Raw genomic sequence first — 14,165 nt, forward strand, 5'->3', positions numbered from 1 at the left:
GAGGATATAAACCTACAGTAACTATATTCCAGAAGGTGATATATTCTTGGATGAAAGGGAAGAGTTCCATAGATGTCCCCTGACTTCCCCCTCTCAAACAGGAAAGTAAGTAAGAGGAACTATCTAGCATAAATTAGGGTAGGGAGAGGCCAGCCTACCTTTTTTTTTTTTTTAATTTTTATTTTTGAGAGAAAGAGACAGAGCGTGACCGGGGCAGGGGCAAAGAGAAAGGAAGACAGAAGATCTGAAGCAGGCTCCACACTGCCAGTGTAAGGCCCGAGGTGGGGCTTGGACCCATGAACCATGAGATCATGACCTGAGCTGAAGCTGGATGCTCAACCCATAGGTACTCTGCCTGCCTGCTTTTTAAAAGTTTAACAAACTTCTTTTTAATGCTTTATTTTTCAAAACAGTTTTAGGTTTACAGCGAAAATGAGAGGGAAGTACAGAGATTTCCTGTATACCAATTGCTCCCACATATGCACAGCCTCCACCATTGTCAACATCCCCCACCTGAGTGGTCATTTGCTACAATCGATGCATCTACTTCCGGCACATCATAATCACCTCTAGAGTTTATGTTAGGGTCCACTCTTGGTGTTGTACATTCTACAGGTTTAGACAAATGACAAATATCCACTATTATGGTATATACAGAGTATTTTCACTATTCTAAAAGTCCTCTGTGCTTTGCCTATTCATCTGTCCCTGGCTCATCCTTGCAACTACTGGTGTGTGTATATATATATACATATTTACTATATAGGTATATAGTAAATATATATATTTACTATCACCATAATTCTGCCTTTTCTTGAAAGTCATATAGTTGGAATTATATAGTATGTAGCTTTTTCATATTTACTTCTGTCACTTAATAACATGCCTTAATAATATGTTCCTCCATGTCTTTTCATGGCTTAATAGTTCATTTCCTTTTAGCATTGAATAATAATCTCATTGACTGCATGTCCCAACATTCACATATCCATTCAACTACTAAAGGACATTTGGTTGCTTCCAAGTGTTGGCAATTCTGAACAAAGCTGCTCTCCACATGGGTGTGGACACAAGTTTTTAACTCTTTCGTGTAAATACCGAGGAGTGTGGTTGCTGGACTGTATGGTGAGAACATGTTTAGTTTTGTAAGAAAGTGCTAGACTGGGGGTGCCTGGGTGGCTCAGTCGGTTGAGCGGCCGACTTCGGCTCAGGTCATGATCTCGTGGTCCGTGAGTTCGAGCCCCACATCGGGCTCTGTGCTGATAGCTCAGAGCCTGGAGCCTGTTTCAGATTCTGTGTCTCCCTCTCTTTGACCCTCCCCTGTTCATGCTCTGTCTCTCCCTGTCTCAAAAATAAATAAAATGTTAAGAAAAAAAATTTTTTTAAAAAGAAAGTGCTAGACTGTCTTTCAAAGTGGCTTTGCCATAATTCCCAATAACGATATGAGACTTTCTGTTGCACCATATTCTTGCCAGCATGTCATGTTGTCAGTGATCCAGATTTTGGTCTTTCTAATAGGTGTGTATTTGCATCTCATTGTTTTCATTTGCATTTCCTTGATGATATATGATGTAGGGTATCTCCACATGTTTTGTTTGCCCTCTGTAGATCTTCTTTATTGACGTGTCTGTCAAGGTCTTTGGCTTATTTTTAAATTCTGTCTTGTTTATTATTATTGAGTTTTAAGAATTCTTTGTATATTTTGGGTAACAGTCTTTTCTTAGATGTGTCTTTTGCCAATATTTTTCCCTGTTCCTGGTTTGGCTTTGCATTCTCCTGACATTGTCTTTTCTGGAGCCAAAGTTTTTAATGTTAATAAAATCCAGCTCATCAATTATTTCTTTCATGGCTCATGCCTTCGGTGTTGTATATAAAAAAGCATCACCATACCCAAGGTCATTTAGGTTTTGTCCTATGTTATCTTTTAGGAGTTTTATAGTAGTGCATTATATGCTCTGAAGTTATTTCAGTCTGTCTCTGTTGTAGTAATATCGTAATTCAGTTCACAACAGCTTCACCTGTGAGAATTTTCCTATTCAGGAAGGCAGGGGATCTTGGTTTTGGAGACCCGACTGTTTTACAGATGAATTATCTGATTTCCAAACATATGGAGACCTCAGTCAACTTTACATCTCTGCTTCCAGTTTTGTTTTTTTGGGTTTTTTTTTTTTTTTTTTTTTTTTTTTTTGTGGCCAATGAGATCTCTTCTATCTTTCACCTCATCCCCAGTTCTTTGCTTGTGGCTGCAATTGAGCTACCCTAGATTCTATGAAGGTAGAGGTTTCCTCTAAAAAGTTTTCTGTATCTCTCCAATGCCGCCTCAGACATTCTGTTGAAAATCTACATACTGTATGGGAAGAAAAGAACTGAGCTCTCCATCCCCTCTTAGTGGTTTTATAGCTGAAATTCCTGAGTGACTAGTTATTCTTTGTGCTCTTCAACGTCTCAGACATCATTCCTCCAAAGTTGAAAACCTGGGTTGCCTGGAAGATTCATTTCAATTTTCTTTCCCTCCCCCAATCCTCCCCATTTTTTTTCTTATCTGAAAATACAGAGTACCTAGGGAAATTGTCCCAAAGAAACAGAAAGCAGAATGGTAGTTACCAGGGGCGTGGGGTTAGGGAATTGGGGAATGTTATGTAAGGGTACGAACTTGCAACTAATAGATGAATGAGTCCTGGAAACTAGTGCACAGTGTAGTAATTGCAGACAATATTGTATTATAAACATCAAAATTGCTAAGAGACTAGATCTTAAATGTTCCCACCACAAAAACTGAAATAAGCATGTGACATGATAGGGATGTTAGTTAAGGCTACAATAGCAATCTTACTGCAATAAGATTATATCAAATAAACATGTTTTAAACCTCAAATTTATACAATGTTATATGACAATTACACCCCAATTAAAAAAAAAAAAGCTATTGGGACCCCTGGGTGACTCAGTCAGTTAAGCATCCAGCTTCGGCTCAGGTCATGATCTCACAGTCCGTGAGTTCGAGCCCCGCGTCGGGCTCTGGGCTGACAGCTCAGAGCCTGGAGTCTGCTTCAGATTCTGTGTCTTCCTCTCTCTCTGCCCCTCGCCTACTCATGCTCTGTCTCTCTCTGTCTCAAAAATAAGTAAAAACATTAAAAAAAAAAAGCTATTGAAGTCTTAAATCTCCATCCCTGAATGTGAGTTTAATTGGAAATTGGGTCTTTGCAGATTGTCAAGTTAAGGTGAGGTGATAAGTATAAAACTTAATCCAATATGGTCCTTATTAACAGGGGAAATCCAGACACAAAGATAGATATAGACAAAGGGAAGACAGTGTGAAACACATTGAGAACAGTATCTATAAGCTAAGAAATGACTAAGGGCACCAGAATCTAGGAGAGAGGAATAGAACAGATTCCCTTTCACAGCTTTCAAAAGAAACCAAATATGCCAGACTCCTTGATTTTGGACTTCTGGCTTCCATAAATGTGGGACAATAAATTTCTGTTTAAGCCACCCAGTTTGTGGCACTTTGTTATGACAGTCCTATCAAATTAATTCAAGTCTCAAAAAAACATTTTCTGGAACAGAAGAGTTTCAGAAGTAAGACAATATTTATTGGAAACTTTCAAGTGTATGTGCATTTAGAATAGGTAAAACTAACCTACAGTGATAGAAATCAAATCAGTAGTTGTCTAGTTAGAGGATGGTTGATTGGGAAATAACACAAAGACATTTTGGGGAGTCATGGAAGTATTCTGTATCTTATTTGAAATAGTGACATATAGGTGTATATATTCAGCACAATTCATTGACTATACATTTAATATCCATTCATTTAAAAAAAATAATGTTTATGTATTTTTGAGTGAGTGGGGGAGGGACAGAGGATCCAAAGCAGGTTCTGTGCTGACAGCAGAGAACCCAATGCTGGGCTCAAACCCATGAACTGTGAGATCATGACCTGAGCCAAAGTCAGATGCTTAAAGGACTGAGCCACACAGGCAGCCCTTCATTACAGTTGATTCAGTTTAAAAAAAAGGGAATTTGGGTTTTTTGTTATGTTTTCAAATATTGGTTCCAGAGGAAGAAGAATTTATAAAGTGACACATTATTGGTAGCTAATCAGAACTTAGTCATATTTTAGAAACATACTTTCTTAGCTCTGCCATATATCTTCAAAGATGGGATACTATTCCAACTCAAATTATGCATCCTGTTTCATAATCTGATTTACTTCCTCAACATATATGCGGCCTGATTTGATACGATTTCGCTACCCGTAAGATGATTCAGAAAGTAACACTGAGTTTAGAATAAAATGTGGACCACTTTCTTATTCGATGTTTATTTTTTTGTTTAAATAAGACCTGTAAGTAAAGAGTCATACGAATTGTCATTAATGAGCTTTCCCACGTTATCTTAGAACAGAGTGGAGATTTCAAAATCTGTAAAAGACGGAAGATGTGGGATTGTGTAAGGAAACAGTTTTCACTTCCGACAAGTTCATGTGCCAAGCCTTGATGTATTTATTAAAATTATGTAGTACTACTTGAAGGAATGGAGTGTGAATGGAAGAGCAGAGCAGCTGTCATGCTTTGTTGGAATTCCTGATTTAAAAATGTATGAAGATCATCCAACACACTAACCTCAATCTTATCTGGTTAAGTTAAACTCTTTTAGAACATCTGTCTATTGCTTTCTCTAACTGGTTAAACGCAAACCACACAGAACCGGTTTTAATAATAATATTTGAGTGGGGATGTAACTCAGCAAATAGTCATACAGCTGCAGCTCTCTAGATAATATGTACACATCTCTACATTATATGTTTTTTCAAGTTAATTCTTTTCAGACACAAAGTGACACATTTATAAACAAAGAAGAGTCTATCACATAAAACTGGAAAATGATTTTCTAGTACTGCATCCTTCTTTCAGCCCATGGCTGTTACATCACATATGCTCAAGAGAATCAGTATTTATTTGGCAACTAAAATAGGATATACAAGCAAATTTAGGTTTTACAACCAACTGAGAGCATAATCTATTCTCTGCAGAAACCAATATGGTACCAATTTATATGTTGAGTTAAAGGAAAGCTATTGGGCCCCTCGGGAGCTGTCTTGCCATCATTCAACAGAGCTCTACCAATTCAATTAGTGCCTCTTTGTCCAGGCTAATGCTGGAGATCAGATGCTGATGCCTGTTGATGCTGATGAGTTGCTTTAGGATGTGTCAAAATGGTCACAGTGTTGCAAAGGAGATTTTATAACAGTTTGTATGAAACACAGTAGATATTAATTTCTAATATTTAAGGTTTTTTGCTTATTTTTTCCAAGGATTATATATGACATCATAAGTCTATTCTCTCCTAAAATATATACTGAGGATATCGCTATTGAACCTGCTGAATTCAAGACTCAAACCAAGACAACTATAACCTTGAACAATTATCCTCGATCTTCAATTACAAAAGTCACTAGTAAAATTCCTAAATACACTGAAAATTAAACTTTAAAAAAATTCACTCATGCATCTCTTCCCTCATTCTTTTATTAATTTCTTCAGGAAGATTTATTTAGCATCTGCACCACATGCAAGGCACTTTGCTAGAATCTACAAAGTTTACAAGGCTGGGATCTGATCAGGGCAAGCAGTTCACAATTATAATAGAAGGCAGATGGTGAAAAGTTTTAACTCAACATACATTTTGATATTTAAATTTACAGAAATAAGATGGGTCTTTGAGTTAATAGAGCATCCTTAATTTTTGTTATCAATGTGTGTATTGATACATGTATTTTTTATTCAACATGGGACATGTGTCCAGCAACCCATAGTATTTACATTAATGGACTACAGATATGAGCCCAGTTACTAGAATAAACTTAATTACCTAAAAAAAAGTAATAGTTACCATTCACTGAACACAGGTAAACATGAAAGAAGTAGTGGTCTCTTTTATAGATGAGGAATGAGATTGAGATACTGATAACTAAACCAGTTTACTAAATGGAATATTTAGCATGCTCTATCTAAGCAGTAGATATGTAACTATTTCAGTACCTCTTTGTTTTGTTTTTTAAAAATGAAGGTAAAAGCTACATGGAGAGATGTTTTATTTCTTTTATAAAATGTTTTTAATATTAATTTTGTTAGCTTATATTAGGAAGCTAAGACTGATTTTTTGTGCAATGTATATATCATATCAAATCCTATTTAAGCTTTGCACAACTTCATAAAAGTGGTTATTTTTTCTCATTTTATATGATGACATAAAATTTAAGAAATCTTAAGGAATCCCCTCAAGGCTATACAAAAAGAAAACAAAAAAGGTAGGTTTAAGATCGAGATCTATTTCCAAAAATTCATGCCTTTCCCAGGATAAGAAGATGCTTTATATATATTATTTACGTGTGTTTTTCTGACTATTAGGTGATTTTCAGACATAAAGATTGCTGATTCTGACAACAATGACTCCTTAAATTCATAAAGTGATTTACTCATTTATGATCCTGATCTCTGTTTGTAATCAAATTACACTTAAAGGGTGCTGGCAGGTTACCCTCATGGAGATTTAAGGGCACCTTCACAGAAACTTCATGACAACCCAAATGGTATACTTAACCACCATCACTCATCTCTGTTTTGGTATGTCAAGGCATGACTGAAGCTATCCAAACACTTAAATCGATAATACTAATTATTCTCTTAAGAACAGAAATTCTACCTAATAGAAAGGAGAATGATTTCTGTGTATAAAGAGGTCTCAGTATTTTCCCACTGATACGGACTGACCTATCCCTTTTCTTGCCCACTGCAGACACTCCATAATGTCCTTGAAGGTCCATGGATTAGGAGAGTAAATACTACTGGTAACTCTGAAGGAGAATGCATTCTCTCTTGCAGAAAATAGCTTGGGGAGAGGAAGCAGCCTAAAATGGCCCAGCGCGGAGAGGCTGTGAAGATTCCCAATGGTGAGAACAGCGGTAGTTGGAAGTCGGGTCAGTGGCAAGCGGTTTGCTAAAATGAACTTCTGTTGATTGTAAGCACTCCTTACGGATGTTCAGATACAAGTGAGAAATATGTGGGAAGTGGGAGGGGTGATGCGTGTATAAAGTGTAAGATAATTTATATTTAGAACTCCAACTAATTAAGACAGTAGTGCCTCTAAGGAATAGGTATATTTATCTGGGGAGTAGATGGTTATCTCTTTAGCAAAATAATTTGATGATACATTTTGTATGTGAATGGTGGGTGGCCCGAGGCATGGATTTTAGAGGGGCAATGAAACAAGCTAGCTAAACTTCAGTCTGATAAATTAAATAAAAGTTCACTGTGTGGAGGAGAGAGGAGGGAGCACTGACGGCAGTACACAGAGGGAGAAGATTCTGTGTAAAACAGTATACGCCTGATCCTTCACAAAGACAGTCACAGTAAGGAAACTCTGAGATACAGAGTATCATGTTTGCCAAGATATTACACTGTTGCTTCCCATCAGCTTCAAACCTGAAGTGTGTACCCCCCACCCCTTCCTACCCCATATCAAGCCTTGTGCAAAACATCAGGGTAAAAAGAGCTTGCATTCCATGTCTGGGTTGGTACTGAATGATGAGGAAACTGAATCTTAGTGAAAGTCTGAAGGCATTATTAGTCATCTAAGACTCCAACCTGGATTTCATACACCGGTTTCTCTTTCTATTGCGTCTCATTGCAGGATAGTCAGGTTTCAATGGACGCAGGAGGAAAAGGAAGGTCCGGGATATGGAACATTACCACAAATGTGAAATGCAATGAAATCAGTATCCTGCCATGGCAGAATAGCAGATAACCCCTGTTTTCTTCCAATTTCCAAGAATACAGCAGCTCCCACCTCAGAATTCACTGTGATTTTATGACAACTTGAAAGGACATAAAAGGGGTTATAACACAAATTTAAATGCCATTAATCAGGGTTTCAAATCTAGTAAACGATTTACCCTTTATCTTCAGAATTCTGAGAGGTGAATCTCTGAGCCTTTGAGATGTCATGCTATCCATTATGTTTCTGTCTCCTAATGGTGTTTAACATTTCATGTAATGAGCCTCTGTGGTTATATTGGTTCTACTGTGCTGTTGCCATAGCAATTAAAGAGGCCCTGTTGTGGAGCAATGCAGACGGGATGCTCAGCACAGAGATGTTCAGGCATCCAGAAATCTGGATAATTCCTCAGAAAAAAAAAATGTGGTTTACATTTTCCTTATTATTATTTTGGGTCTTGAGGCAGCCAAGTTGTCACCAATGGAAACTCTAATTGAAAATCTAAAAAAAAAAAATTAGACCATAAAGAAACATATACACAACATACACAGAGGAAGTAGTGAATTTATTGAGGGTTTAAATACTAAATATGTGTGCGGGTGGAAAGTTCCGGCAGTACTCCTACAGAAATGTTTTGACAAACTAACACCATATGGACGCTTTTATATCACTGAAAGCAATGTGGTGTTCTTTCTCTCTCTCTGTGTATCCTCTCCCTCTGTCTCTCCCTCTCCCTTTCTTTTTCCCTCTTCCTTTCTCCTTCCTTTCCATTTCCCTACCATTTCCCTCCCGTCTCTCTCAAACACACCCACTCAGTCTTATTAGATTCTCCTATTTTTTGTATTAACATTGTTTTGCTTTTTACAACATAATGATCATTTCAATTTGACATTACGCATATTTCAAAAAGTAAAATAATATTACTACATAAAAAGCTCATACTCAATTATATAAAAAATTATAAATTTAAGAGACAGCTGAATGAAGGATATAGACAGATGATTCTTTGAAGCCTGAACCACTCTCTTTCTGTACTGAACTGCCAACATATCCACTCCATTTTGATTTCTTTTTTTTTTCCATTTTTATTTCTAATACTCTCAAAATTAACATGTCTACAACTGAACTCCTAACTTTCTCTCTCAAATATGCCTTACTCCTTCTATAGTACTTCTATGTAATTATTTAAAACCTGGTTCCTTTCAAAGCCCAGACTCAGCCATTGGAATTATTCATTACTTCTCTCTTTTTGTTCTATAGCATTCCAGTTCATTAATGACCCTGTACACTATACAGGAAGAATATACATGATGGGATCATATCTACTGCTATGACTTTTCATTGTCTTTCACTTGGAATTTAACAACAGTCTCCGCATCAGCCATTATCCCCCTTTATTCTATTTTCCACAAATGAGTCAGAGTGATCTTGTTAAAACTTAAACCATATCAAAAACTTTCTACTGGTATTTCATCTCACTTGAAGAAATGTCCAGGTCCTTACAATTGGCCATAAATTTCTGCTTCTCTGATTTCAGTACTACCGTGGCCCTGATTTGCTTCACTCTTGTCACATTGGTCACTTTGCTATTTCTCAAACACATGGGGCAAACTGTTACTAAAGACTTTGTATCCCCCGCCCTTCTTTTCTTTTTTGGATCTCCACCCATCTGTATGCATATGTCTAATTTAACCCCTCAATTCTTTCCAGTCTTTAGTTAAATGTCACTTCAGTGGCGTCTGCCCACTCGCATTTAAATTGTAATCTTCACTTTCCAATCCCCATTTTATTTTTCTCCATAACCATTGCTATCATCTCACCTTCTATATATTTTGTTTATCTTTGCTTATTTTCTGACCTCATCAAGTAAAATAAAGGTTTATGAGGATAGGGATTTCTCTCTTTTGTCCATCACTGTATCCTGACCGCCTAGAGGAAGGAAAGGCACATGGTAGTCTCTAAGTAAGTATTAGAAAAAGGAGTGAAGATGAAAATCCAACTACTTAGCAAGGGTCTGAGACAGTGTCCAAGGTTTTTAATAATTAAAATGTGAATAAAAATACCATCTTTGTAAATAGTTTTAATTAGTTTTAATTTTTATAAATAGTTTTCATTAGTTTAATTTAATTAGAGTTTTAAAATTATAATATCAGTGCTGGTAACAATACAATGAAATGATATTCTCACACATTGTTAGAGGCAGGAGACATTGAATTTTATGCTCTCTAACATTAAAGAAGGTCATGGAGGCTGGAGAAAAGGATAAAGTATAGAATGAGGGAATGAAAGAAAAAAAGGCAAGGGAAGCAAACCATAAGAGACTCTTAACTATAGAGAACCAACTGAGGGTTGATGGACATAGGTGGGCAGGGGATGGGCTAAATGGGTGATGGGTGTTAAGGAAGGAGGGCACATGTTATGATTAGCACCGGGTGATGTATAGAAGTACTGAATCACTAAATTCTACTCCTGAAACCAATATTAGCCTATGTGATAAGTAACTAGAATTTAAATAAAAACTTGAAACAAACAAAACAAAACAAAACGAAAAAGAGAAAGTCCCTATATCTGCAGGCTCTTGACAAGGGAGAGGACTGATAAGACTGAATAACTTAATTGCCTTGGGCTGTAAAAGAAGTGACAGATTAGGAGAATTATAGGATATTTTGTTGTATCTTGGGCAGTGAAATTTCTTCTTATACCCTTTAAGAATATCTTAAGTAAAATTTGCATGATCTGTAAATGCCTCTGGATTCGGGGTTTGTGTTAACTTTAAATGCAGCACTGTGCTAGCCTGTATCTGAAGGTAGGTGTAAAACAAAATGACCAACTCATGATAACTACTCCATGAGTGAAAGCAGCAGCAAAGCAGGTATTTAGTGAAAAACAAAACAAAATGAAACAGAATAACAATCATATATATGTATTCATGTACCTCCCAGGCTATATGCATATCTGTATGCGTGCATACGTTATGTGTGTGTGTGTGTGTGTGTGTGTGTGTGTGTGTGTGTGTAAGTACTAGTTGCCTTTTCAATACCCATTCTTCTCTTCCTTAGGAACAGAAACTCAGTTTTTCTCTGCTGTATTGCTTCCCAGAAGGAGGAGTTTATTTTCTAGCTTCATTTGCAGGGAGATATAATCAATCATGTGAGTCATTTTCTTCCAATGAGGTGTAAGTGAAAATGATGACAAGAAGTTCAGAGACAGGTGCTTAAAGGGAGATGACCAAGATGGGAATTATTCTGCCTCTCCTTATGTCCATCTACCTTCTTCTCAACTATAATTTGGAGAAGATGTCTGTAACTCTAGCAGCCAACTTGAACACTGAGGTGACCTTGAAGATGGGTGTCATGAGTCAAGATGACGGAGGAGGCATTCCTGATTATAATGGAGTTGCTCTATCAGCCCTGGATTACCTTCCAGTATATTTAAACTATTGTTCTGAAAAGTCTCTGCTACTCATGGCCAAACTAAAATCAACTGGTTCCAGTATGATTTTAAAAGTATTAAAGCACCAAATGTGAATGCAATAAAAAGGACTAGAACGAAACGTATCATGCATTCAACTGTATGTCTACAGACATTTCAAATACTTTTAAAACATCATATATAGTGAGCATGTATTTTCTGTAAAAAAACGTTAAAACTAACTTGGATTCTTTTAATGCTGATTCATATGTATTAGCAATGAGTCATATGACTATAAAATTGTCTATTAATTGCAAGATTTTTGACAGATTTTTGCTCTATGATATAACAAAGTCCACAAAATTGCTAAAAACAAGTATTTTATGATGACCAAAGTGAGTGAACACATTTTACATATATCTCAGTAGTCAATCCCTGGGGCATTTTTTTCTCCTTTTTTTAATGCTTATTTATTTATTTATTTTGAGAGAGAGAGAGAGAGTGTGTGTGTGTGTGTGTGTGTGCGTGTGAACAGGGGAGAGGCACTAAGGCAGACAGAGAAAAGCCCAAGCAGGCTCTGTGCTGTCAGCATGAAGCCCAATGCAGGCTCCATCCCACAAACCAGTGAGATCATTACTTGAGTCAAAATCAAGAGTTGAACGCTCAACTGACTGAGCCACCCAGCCACCTCAAGGGCATTTCTTGATAGTAAGTTAGAAAAGTTAATTAATTTTTTCAAGCTAACCAATGAAAATTTTATAAAATCAGGCATTGGGTCAACTATAAATATTCTCTGATTATGTGAATGAAATGTAAAAATATTTCTGACTTGGTCATTGATTAAATGTGTAGGTAAGTGCAAGTGTTGGCTTGATTCCTCAACTTTGGCTTGGGTGGGTCAGGTTACATTGATTATAATATGGAGTGTCTACAGGAAAGAAAATCAGTTTGGAGCATATATAGGGAAGAAAAGAAGCTTGAATGTGATGAAATATAATGACTTTGGTTTGACATAATCTATTTTTTGAAGATATGTGTCCATTTAAGTCCAGGTTGGATAAACTTTGAAGTAAAGAAGATACTGGTATTAAAATCTGGGGTGCCTAGATGGCTCAGTCAGTTAAGCACCTATTTGACTCATTTCAGTTGAGGTCATGATCTCATAGTTTGTGAGTTCGAACCCTGTGTGGGATTCTGTGTTGACAGTACAGAGCCTACCTGGAATTCTCTCTCCCCTCTTCTCTCTGTTCCTCCCCCAGTGGTGCTCATTCTCTCTCTCAAAATAAATTAAAAAAAATTAAAATCTATAAGCATGCAATCCCTCACGGACATGATGGATATTGCTGGTTTGCAGACAATGGAAATGCACTATTTAAAATTTCTTGATAGCACTCTATTGTCTACATTTAAGGACATTTTTCATTGTTATTTATTTACAAAATAATAATTAAAAAATTTTTTAACATTTATTTATTTTTGAGACAGAGAGAGGCAGAGCATGAACGGTGGAGGGTAAAAGAGAGAGGGAGACACAGAATCCAAAACAGGCTCCAGGCTCTGAGCTGTCAGCACAGAGCCCGACGTGGGGCTCGAACTCAAGGAGTGTGAGATCATGACCTGAGCCGAAGTCGGATGCTCAACCGACTGAGCCACCCAGACTCCCCAATAATAATTATTTTTTGATATATGATTATTTTTTTTAAGTGTCACCCTTCAAAGCTCATGACAAACATTTTTAAATAAGGTGAATCTAATATCTAGTACTTGCCTTTAGGATTTTGAAAACAGAGCTAGCTAGGCATCAAGTAGTATTTTTATAATGCAGCTCCTCCTCATTTTTTCTAGTTTTTAAGAACCACTGATCTACAGCTGAGAATTCAGGCCGAAATATTTTTCAGATATGATTCGAGCTTTCCAAACCTTAAAAACTAGGCATAATAGAGACACATAGATAACCAACAGACACATGAAAAGATGCTCAATATCACTCATCATCAGGGAAATGAAAATCAAAACCACAGTAAGATATCATCTCATACCTGTCAGAATGGCAAGAATTAGTAAGGCAAGAAATAACAATTGTTATTGAGGATATGGAGAAAAAAGAATCCTCATAAACTTTGGTAGGAATGTAAATTGGTGCAGCCACTACGGAAAACAGTATGGAGTTCCTTCAAAAAATTAAAAACAGAATTGCCATATGATCCAGTAGTTTCAGTATTTTGTATTTACCCAAAGAAAATGAAAACACTAATTTAAATATATATATATATATATATATATATATACACACACACACACACACACACACACACACATATATATGTATATACACACCTATGCTTATTGCAGCATTATTTATGATAGCCAAGATATGGAAGCAACTCGAATGTCCCTTTATAGATGAATGAATAAAGAAGATGTGGTATACAGAGAGAATGGAATATTATCCAGCCACAAAAAAGTCAAGATGGTGCCATCTGTGACAGCATGGATGGACTTGGAGGGTACTATGCTAAGTGAAATAAATTAGATAGAGAAAGAGAAATACCATACAATTTCACTTACATGTGGAATGTGAAAAAAAAATGAACACAAACAAACAAACATAAAGCAGAATCAGATCTATAAATACTGAGATAAAACGGATGGTTGCCAGAGGGGAGGAGAGTGGGGGATGGGCAAATGGGTGAAGGGGAATGGGAGATACAGGCTCCCAGTCACGAAATGAATAAGGCACAGGAATGAAGGTACAGTAGGAAATGTCATCAATGGTATTGTAATAACATTGCATGGTGAGAGATGGTAGCTACACTTGTGTTGAGCATGGCATAAGGTATAAACTTGTTGAATCACTATCTTGTGCACCTGAAACTGATATAACATTGTGTGTCAATGATACTGAAATTTTAAAAAGAAATCTAGGCATAATATTTGTTATATCCATTAAAGCATAAATATATCCTGATAAT

This window comes from Panthera uncia (assembly GCF_023721935.1).
Source record: "Panthera uncia isolate 11264 chromosome B3 unlocalized genomic scaffold, Puncia_PCG_1.0 HiC_scaffold_1, whole genome shotgun sequence".
In the NCBI taxonomy this organism is placed as follows: Eukaryota; Metazoa; Chordata; class Mammalia; order Carnivora; family Felidae; genus Panthera; species Panthera uncia.